Raw genomic sequence first — 10,024 nt, forward strand, 5'->3', positions numbered from 1 at the left:
ATGGCCAGCAGACACATGAAATGATGCTCAACATCACTAATCATCACAGAAATGCAAATCAAAACCACAATGAGATATCACTTCACACCAGTTAAAATGGCTAGTATCAAAAAGACAAGAAATTACAAGCATTGACAAGGGTGTGGAGAAAAAGGAACCTTCATGCACTGTTTGTGGGAATGTAAATTGGTATAGCCACTGTGGAAAAGAGTGTGGGAGTCCTCAAAAAATTAAAAATAGAACTACCATGTGACCCAGCTATTCCACTTCTGGGTATTTACCCAAAGAAAACAAAGATAGTAACTCAAAAAGATGTATGCACCTTCATGTACACTGCAGCCTTATATGCAATAGCCAAGAGATGGAAACAACTTAAGTGTCCACTGACAGATGAGTGGATAAAGAAGCTGTGGTATATATATATATATATATATATATATATATATATATATATATAAGCTGTGGTGTGTATATATATATATATATATATACGTATATATATATATATATAATGAAATATTTTTCAGCTATAAATAAGAATGAAATCTTGTCTTTCAGGACAATATTGGTGGACCTAGAGAGTATTGTGCTAAGTGAAATAAGTCAGACAGAGGAAGACAGATACCATATGATTTCACTTATATATGGAAACTAAAAAACCTAATGATAAAAAAAACAAACGAACCAGAAACAGACTCATAAATACAGAGGAAAAATTGGTGGTTGCCAGAGGGGAGAGGAATGAAGGGATAGGTGAAATAGGTAAAGGGGTTTAAGAGATACAAACTTCCAGTAATAAAATAAGTAAGCTTATGAGGATGAAAAATACAGCATAGGGAATATAAACAATAAATATTGGAATAACTTTATATGGTGACAGATGGTACACTTATTGTGGTGAGCCTTTTGTAATGCATACAATTGTTGAATCACTATATGGCATACCTGAAAGTAATATAATATTGTACATCAACTAGACTTCAATTAAAAAAAAACATAAATAAATGGAAAAAAAAATCCACAGGGTGTATAGGAAGAGTAAAAAAATAAAAGATGTCATTTGAAGAGGAAAAAGAATAGTCTTTTCAACAAATAGTGTCAGGAAAACTGGGTTTTCACATGCAAAATAATGGAGTTGGATTCTTTCCTCAAACAATATGTAAAAATTAACTTGAAATGGATCATAGGCCTAAATCTATTTGCTAAAATTGTAAAACTGCAAGAACACAGGAGTGTATCTTCTTGATCCTGGGCTAAACTGCAATTTCAACTTTTTAGTATTTATTTACCCCTTTATAATTTATAGAACATTGTTTCTATGTTATTTTATATAATCTTCATTGCATCCCTTATAAAAAATAGGTGATATTATTTTTATTTTATAGATAAAGAAACCAAAACTCAAAATGGTTAAGTAAGTCACCCAGAACCATCCAAATAGTTAGTGGACTTTAAAACAGGGCCTCTGGCACAAAAGTTTGCACTCTTCATGGAGCAATGCCATTCACCCTGGGGTAGAGACAAGAGTGACCCAAGACCCTGAAGTCTTGCTGCTCTTATGGCACCCAAGCTGGCCAGGCAGACGTGTGCATCCTCCAAAGCTCTCCTCGTGATTTCTGCCTTCAGCACAGGTGGTGCTTGGCTGTGAATTGGCTGTGATCCAATGGTTCCCCTCTTTGTTCTTTCATTCATCAATAGGTGTATGTTATTCTGGCCATTTGTGTGACTGCTATATACCAGAACCTATTCTGGGCACTGGAAATTTAACAATATGCAAAATAGACAAACAATTTCCTGCTGTAATGTAACTTACATTCTAAATGGTAAGATGGACAATAAGTGAATGAACAAACCTGCTTGTTTACTTATTTAATGTTGGGAGCAATATGTTCTTTAAAGAAAAAGGGAAGAGGGAAGAGGAAAGAGGAACCTTGGGGTACGGGCGTGGGGGGTTGTTGTTCTAAACAGAGTGGGGAGGAAAGGGCTTGTTGGCGAGGTGAAGGAGGTGGGGAGTGGGCCACCCAGATATGTCACTGGGGATGTTCCTGGCAAAGGGAAGAACAAGTCCACAAGCTCTAAGGCAGGAGGGTGTTTGGCATTTTCTGGGAACAGCCAGTAAGCCGTGAGCCTGAGCAGAGTGATCCAGGAGGAGGAGAGCAGGAGAAATAAAGGGGCCAACCTTGGCAGGACTTATTTGCCATTTAAAAATTTTCGGCTTTTACTGTGAGTGAAATGCAAAGCCATTAGAGGATTCTGGGCAGAGGAAGCCCATGGTTTGTCTTATATCCCTAAGGGATGTTGTTTTGCAAACTCCTCAGGAGCTTCCTGGGTATAATCAGAAAGTGCCCCCACCTTGCCACATACAAAGAGGACAGGGAGAGACCCAAGAAAGAGCAGGCCACTCCAGATTGGTAGGTGGCAGGCTTAATAAGCAAGGTAACTTACATACAGGGCAGCTGCAAGACATTAGTAGGTCTCAGTAGATCTCTGTACCCATCTGCCACATCGTAAAAGTTTATACAGAGGGTTTATTTAACCGGATTCAGTCATGTATGACATCCAGATGGTCTCAACACCACATCACTAACTCAAGGCTGTGTCCTTAAGGGCAGCTCTTGGCAGCAGAGAAGGTGAAGGTGAGTGGAATGCACATTCCAAGAACAGGGGAGAGGATAAGGAGCCTCCAAATGCTGCGGCCCAACTCATGGGTCAACTGGTAGTCATATCCTCTCTATGACCTCTTCCAACAAAAGTCATTCTGACTTCTGGGGTGAGAAGACCCGTAGGAAGACCAGGAAGACAAGTATGGAAGCAGGGAGACCAGTGAAGAGGCTGTTGCAACAATCCAGGTGAGAGATGATGTGGTGATTGAGGTTATGAGAAGTGGTTAGATTCTGGATATGATTTGAAGCTGGAGCCAATAGGATTAACTGATGAATGGGCTGTGGTTTGCGATAGTGAGGTCAAGGTGATGTCAGGGCCTTTGTCCTGAGCCAGTGAAAGAGAGAATTTCTATCATGTAGGGCAGAGAAGTCAGGAAGGTGAACAGGTTTGGGCAGGAACATCAGGAGTCTGTTTTTTGGAGCAGTTGTGTTTGAAATGCCTGTTAGTCTTCAGGTAGAGATGGTAGGTAGCAGATCTAGACCCAGATATGAGTCTAGAGTGTAGGGACAAGTTTGGGTTGAAGATACAGATTTAGAAATTATGAGAAAAGAGGCTCAAAGCTAGAGGCTAGATGAGTACATCGAGAATGTGGGAGCGTAGATAGAAAAGAGAAGTTCCATAAGAGTCTTTTTGGAACTGATGAAAATGTGAGTTAAAATAAAAGCTATCTCTCAATTACAGAAAGGTTATTGGAGAGGTCTTTGTCCTCTATTACTATTTAATAGTTCCATGACACTTCTCACTTATTCCTCACCCATTCTTTTCCTTACTAAAGAGATTCTCATTAATTTTATCTTTAGGATGAAAACCAGCCCTGCAGGCAACTTTTTCTGGGTCCCCTCAGATTAATGGCACTGGAGTTACTATTGAGACTGCTCTCCGCTCTTTTCAACTCTTTGTAAATTAAGAGGAAGCCAAGTAGGCATAAAAACAAATATATTGTCTGTGAGTTTGAGGTCCTTATCAATGTGAGGAACAGAGTTTTAGTTCAAAAAGGTCTTGTTTTTCTATAAGAAGTAAAGATAAGAAATATTCCAACCATTTTTTGCTGTAATCTGTGACCTTGAGAACTGAATCCATCTTACAGAGAAACAAAATCCTATTTTGCTGAAATGTGGATAGGCAGAAATAATAATTCCTCTACTTTAGATATTACTATCTAGTCTTTAGGTTGTTTGAAAAAGGCACTCTGAGAGTAACCTAAAGATGAAATGAGAGATAAAATACCTGGAAAGATTTTGTTCCAGTTACTATGGCTGCATTAAGATGTGCAGTTATGGCATAACAAATTACCATAAAATTTAGTGGAATAAAACAAATTTATTATACTTTTGAGTTCTGTGGGTAATGAATTTGGATGGGGTACAGCAGGGATTACCTGTCCTGCTCCATGATGCCTGGGACATCAAATGGAAGAAGGGAAGTTTGGAGCAGGAATCATCTGAAGGGTTACACACTCAACTAGCAGTTGCTAGTAGGTGCTTTTGGGGTCACAGTTCCTTTTCACATGGGCTTCTCTAGGCAGTCTGTCTACATGTGCTAGTTGGAGCTTATTTGTAGCATGGTGGCCGGGTTCCCAGGGTGAGTATCCTGAAAGAGAGCCAGGTGGACACTGTCCCCTTTGTCTTACTTAACCTCAGAAGTCACACAGCATCACTTCTGCCACACTTTATTGGTAGGGGCAGTCTCAAGCTCACCCAGGTTCAGTGGAAGGGATATAGGCCCTGCCTCTCAGTGAGGAGTGTCAATCACATTGTAAGAGGTGCATATGGGATCAGATATAAATTGATGCACCCATCTTTGGGAAAATACAATCTGCCAAAGATTTAGTGACTACTAGGAGCATAAGCCATTAAATTCAACGAGTTTTTTTTCTTGTAGAGAAGTAGAGAGGAGCTAAGCACTCTGAGAAAAGGCAGGAGATTATGGTAAGAACTTTCACTGCCAATTTTAGAAATGTTTTATTTCTTTTTTTTTTTTCTTCCTTCCTTGTAGACCATGAAACTGTTGCTTTGGGAAAAGGTCTGCCTATATCTGTATCTCAGGTTCAGAGTCTCATTAGGACAGTATTTGTGCCATTTGCTGGATGACAAGCTTCTCAAAAGGACACAGGGAAGCGACATATAGTGGAGTTGTAAGCAATTACTGAAGGCCCTTGGCAGTTTGCAGGCATCACCCATGGGAGATTAGAGAGAACTTTGCTGTGAGGCTGTTCCCCTCACTTAATAAGAGACCAGTAAATTCTCTAACCTGCTCTGTGCTTAACTTCCACCAACTTCCCTCCAGACATGTGCAAAGAGAATCAGGATAAATCATACCCTTTACCTCTGTAGATTTAGATCTGGGAGGAAAACTCTTCTCTCCCCACATACAAAGTTAGCACCATGTACTTATTTTTAGAACACATTGATGGTTAGGTGCAGGTTAGAGAATACACCAAAAAGATTTACATCTGTCTTATTCACAAAGATAGACTGAGGGGGGAAAATATTGAAATCCTTGGTGTTATGAAAGCTCAGATAAAGTAAATGCAAATATGTGGGCCAAATTTGGGGAGTTATTTGGGATGTTTCCAAATTCCCAAGCAGTACATAATGCTAAAGGTGCAAACATCAGAGCGATATTTTCTGGCTTTGCCCATATACAGTCCAATCAGAAGAAGTTCTAGGCTTCCTATCTGCTCTCCTGAGTAAGGTGACACAGAACAGAAAGATAGCTTTTTAAAAAATAGAAAACACTTAGGTCACAAAATTTTAGAATTGATCTCAAATCTTAATGCAGTTTAAATGGACCAGATTTTTTTGCAATTTTCAAAATATCTACAGCCAAGGCTGAACTTTATTGATTGGTTCTATTTTAATTTACCTTTGACTATTGGAATCTTAGAAAATTGGACCATGAAGTTCCTACAAATGTGATTTGTCTGGCTGGCTTCTGCAGAAGCATAGACATCCAAGGGAATGATGGGTGCTGTAAGAGCATTGTGGGGTCAAGGTTGGCTTGGTGAAGACTGAGAAGTGTTTGGCAGTCAGGGGAAAGTGAGGGAACCAAGAATATCGAAGTTAGTTCCCCTAAAAATGGGTAATTTCATGGAAGCACTGTGGAAAGTATTTGGAAGGAAGGTAGTAGTGGGAGGTTGAGGTGGGGATGAAGAATCCCAGACCAGTTCTAAGATAAGTTTGGGAAAGAAAAAATGACCTAAGTGGGTGGGAAACTTACATTTTGAGTAACTCAGACTTTGAGGAAGAATAATACTTTATGTAGCAGAGTAACTCTCTGCCTTATGTGGTAGACACACATCTCCACTACATAAAGTATTATTCTTCCTTCTACACTCTCCGCTCCCCTCAATCTCTTCTTTCCCTTTCATGGAGGGTATGACCTGCCTTTTCTGTCTGGTGGGAATGACCTTTAAGTCACTTCCTCTCTTGTTCATCTGTAGATATCTTTGTTTTAAGTGGCTGTGCCTCCTTCCTCAAGCATTAAGCTTAGCCTTAATGGTGAACATGATTCATGGGAGAATAAAACAAAGAATCAGGCTCACATTTTCCAGATAATCACATTAGCATTTATAAAATACTTTCTCTCTGGAAATTCTGCCTATTGCCTGATATTATTGGCATTTGCTGATTTACTTGGTGGCAAGTGTGTGGTGAGCACTTTGAGGGATGTGGATGGTCCTGGTGTCAACCCTGTGGTTCAAGTTGGTGGGTTGACCCAGGAAGCTCCTTCCACTCTGTGGAACACTGTGTGTAAAATATTTGTCTGCAACAAAATAAACTCAGAGTATAACTTCCAATTTCCATAGAAACCCAATTGGAAATATAATTTTTTCTTTTAAGTCTTCCAGCTGCCTTATTATCCTAAACCCCATAGCCTAATTTCCTTTAGGGTCTTATTGACAGAGTAATGGCTTATTTCAAGACTGCCAAGGATCAAATGAATAAATGCAAAGACTTTAATTTTTTTTAACTTGTTTTTTGGTTACGTGGTTGGTCTTGAGGACTTGCATGAGTTCTGTCTTAAAATAAATTATCATTTTTGTACAGAGTATCTGGTTTAATTTTGTACCTCTCTTATGGGATGGCCACACAAATATGACATCCATGGATCATTTTAAGCCAAACCCCAGGGAGGCTTGATGCTTTTAAGCCTTGAGAATTGTTTGACCTGAGACTTTTAGTTGTTCTTTATGAAAAATAATGATTACTCAAGAGCTTTTAATTCTTTTTTTAGTTTGCTGCTGAATATTTTTAGCCATGCGTGATCTTATATTTGTTGAGCTCATGATACTCTGTCTTTCATCCCCCTACCGAACAGTCAGATCATACTTCAGGATATTTCTCTCTGGTGGCAGAGACATTACAGAGGAAACTGACTTCCCACCTTTAGTTAACACAGCGATGATGGGAGGTTGTTCATAAGCAGATGTGTGGCATTTTTGACAAAAGATGCATTCTTGAATGCTGCCTTGAAAGTGAATCTCTTTGTTTAAAATCCCATGACCTTATTTATATGATTGGATAGCTTTTGTGCATTACTTAAAAAATATGTCGGATACACCTCTTACTTGAGCTACTTCTGTGGCAGCTAGTTCCTGCAGACTTTAATCTGATTTATGCAGGGGCAATTAGACTGAGACTTCCTATGGGCTCATGCCATGACCATGTACCTCTAGTTTCTTCCCCTATTGCTTCCCTGATATCACATCACAGGATAATGCCCTGTACTTATAGATATGCAACCCAGAAATTCAGGGGGAGTAAACCCTCACTTGAATTGCCCTTGACCAATGGGGGAGAGGAGCAGATGGATAAATGCTCCCTCTTTTGTCCCCAGGGTAGATACTCTGAGAAACAATTCATAAGCCTCCTTGGAAGGTTCTTGTAGATCAAATGCTATCTGCTCATAGGAATGACCAACTCAATAACACATTTTTGTGTTGGCTTTGCCTTCTTCCTGTTTTGCTTTTCCTGTCCTGTAGTCTTACTCCCTAGAAATCATATTCCAAAATAACCTACCTGCAAGGAAATTTTGCCTCAGATTTTGTTTTGGGGGGAGCCAAGCCTAAGATAGTATTCTTCTTTCTATTTTATTTTATTAAAAAAAATTTTTATTATGCTTCTTTATTTTTGAGAGGCAGAGAGAGACAGCGTGAGTGGGAGAGGGGCAGAGAGAGAGGGAGACACAGAATCTGAAGTAGGCTCCAGGCTCCGAGCTGTCAGCACAGAGCCCAATCCCAGGCGCCCCTCTTCTTTTTAAAACAATGTTTTCTCTTGTTTCTTATTTTTTCTCATTAAAGCCTACCAACAGAGAGGTGAACGTACAGAGAAGAGTTTGTGAGTTTGGTGAATATATGGATATATACCTGTATATGTTGGAGTGTCCAACTGTATTCCATAACCATCTGTAGTAATTATTTGGAAATCCACATAAAAAGACAGACAGATGGATTATTAAAATATCATTTATATTTGATATTAAGATGCATCCATTCCTTCATTTACTGATAGTCAAAATGCATCTTACCTTTTCTATTCCTGGCTTCAAGTTCCTTCCTACTTGATACTTTATAACATAGGCTTCTGTAGTATAATGGTGGGGAAGAGATCTTGGAGAATCTACAAAGCAGATAAACTGACTTAACTGTAAAAGTTAAATTGGAATTATCTGCTGCTTTGGATAATTCACTTTTTATTTCCAATTGTTAGTATGAATAATTAAGGATTGATTGAATTGATAATGATGATATAATATGATTTGCTTTTTTTTAAATATGAAATTTATTGTCAAGTTGGTTTCTATACAACACCCAGTGCTCATCCCAACAGGTGGCCTCCTATGATTTCCTTTTTTAAAAAAAATATTTATTTTTGAGAGACAGAGAGAGAGAGAGAGCAAGAGGGAGTGAGCACACTAGCAGGGGAGGGGAACAGAGAGAGGGAGAGAATCCAAAGCAGGCTCTGCACTATCAGTGCAAAGCCTGATGTGGGACTCAGACTCACGAACAGCGAGATCATGACCTGAACTGAAGTCAGATGCTCACCTAACTAAGCCACCCATCCCTAATATGATTTCCTTTTCCTTGAGACTGGAAACCTGTCTAATTAGTGGTTCCTAGAGGATATATTGTCAATATGGCCTTCAGGAGAATGGTTCATATAATTTAGAGGATTAAAAGAGAAAGGGGTTAGAGAAAGACCTTGTTAGGTGAAGCTGGGATCCCTCTGAATTCTAGAGCCTCATGATCATGGAGGGGGAATCTTAATGACCATTTCCATAATCAATGTCTTGAAAAGGAATTTATCCCCCTGCTGTGATATTGTGATTTACAATAAATACATATTTGGCCTTTATTCTTGGCACAGAGCTCTTAAGACCCTTGGAATTTCCTAAGTGAAGAGAAGTTGTCTTATGTTAATAACATGACATTTGGAAAGCGTCTGTGTAACCTAAGGATGGGAGCTGGTTGCCAGGGGAACCAGCCTTGTGATTAGAGAGTTTAAACTCTTAGTCCCACTAACCTTCCACCTCCACCCCTATTTCCAAGGAGGGGTGAGGGACTAGAGATTGAGTTTGGTCACCAGTGGCCATGATTTAATCAACCATGCCTATGTAACAAAACCTCCATTAATCCCCAAAAGGATGGGGTTTGGAGAGCTTCCAAGCTGGTGAGCACATGGAGGTGTTAGGTGAGTGGTGTATCCAGAGAGCACAGAAGCACTGTGCTGTCCCCTCCCATGTACCTTGCCCTATATATTCTTATTCAGGCTCTTCATTTGTATCCTTATACAAATTACCTGTAATAAACTGGTAAACATAAGTAAATGTGTCTCTTAATTCTGTGAACTGAGCTATCAAATTACTTGAACCTAAGGGGTTGGTGGGTCAGAAGCACAGGTGAAAACCTGGACTTGCAATTGGCATCTGAAATTGTGGGAGGAGATGTAATTCTGTGGGACCTAAGCCCTTGACCTGTGGGAACTGACGCTGCCTGGTGTTAAACTGATTTAACTAAATTTAACTAATTTAACTAAATTGAGTTAAACTGTAGGACACCCAGTCAATGTCTGTTGAGTATTAGAGAATTGCTTGGTGGTGCTGGGAAAACAACAACAACAACAACAACAACAACAACAACAACAACAACATACATTGGTCCTGCCTAGGAAGATAGAATCCCACCAAAATCTCAAAGAAATAGACATGCTGTAAGAGGACTTTAGAGGAACAGATCTCTAAAATCTTGTGACCGGGGCGCCTGGGTGGCGCAGTCGGTTAAGCGTCCGACTTCAGCCAGGTCACGATCTCGCGGTCCGTGAGTTCGAGCCCCGCGTCAGGCTCTGGGCTGATGGCTCGG

This window comes from Neofelis nebulosa, chromosome 5 (genome assembly GCF_028018385.1).
Source record: "Neofelis nebulosa isolate mNeoNeb1 chromosome 5, mNeoNeb1.pri, whole genome shotgun sequence".
Classification (NCBI taxonomy): Eukaryota; Metazoa; Chordata; class Mammalia; order Carnivora; family Felidae; genus Neofelis; species Neofelis nebulosa.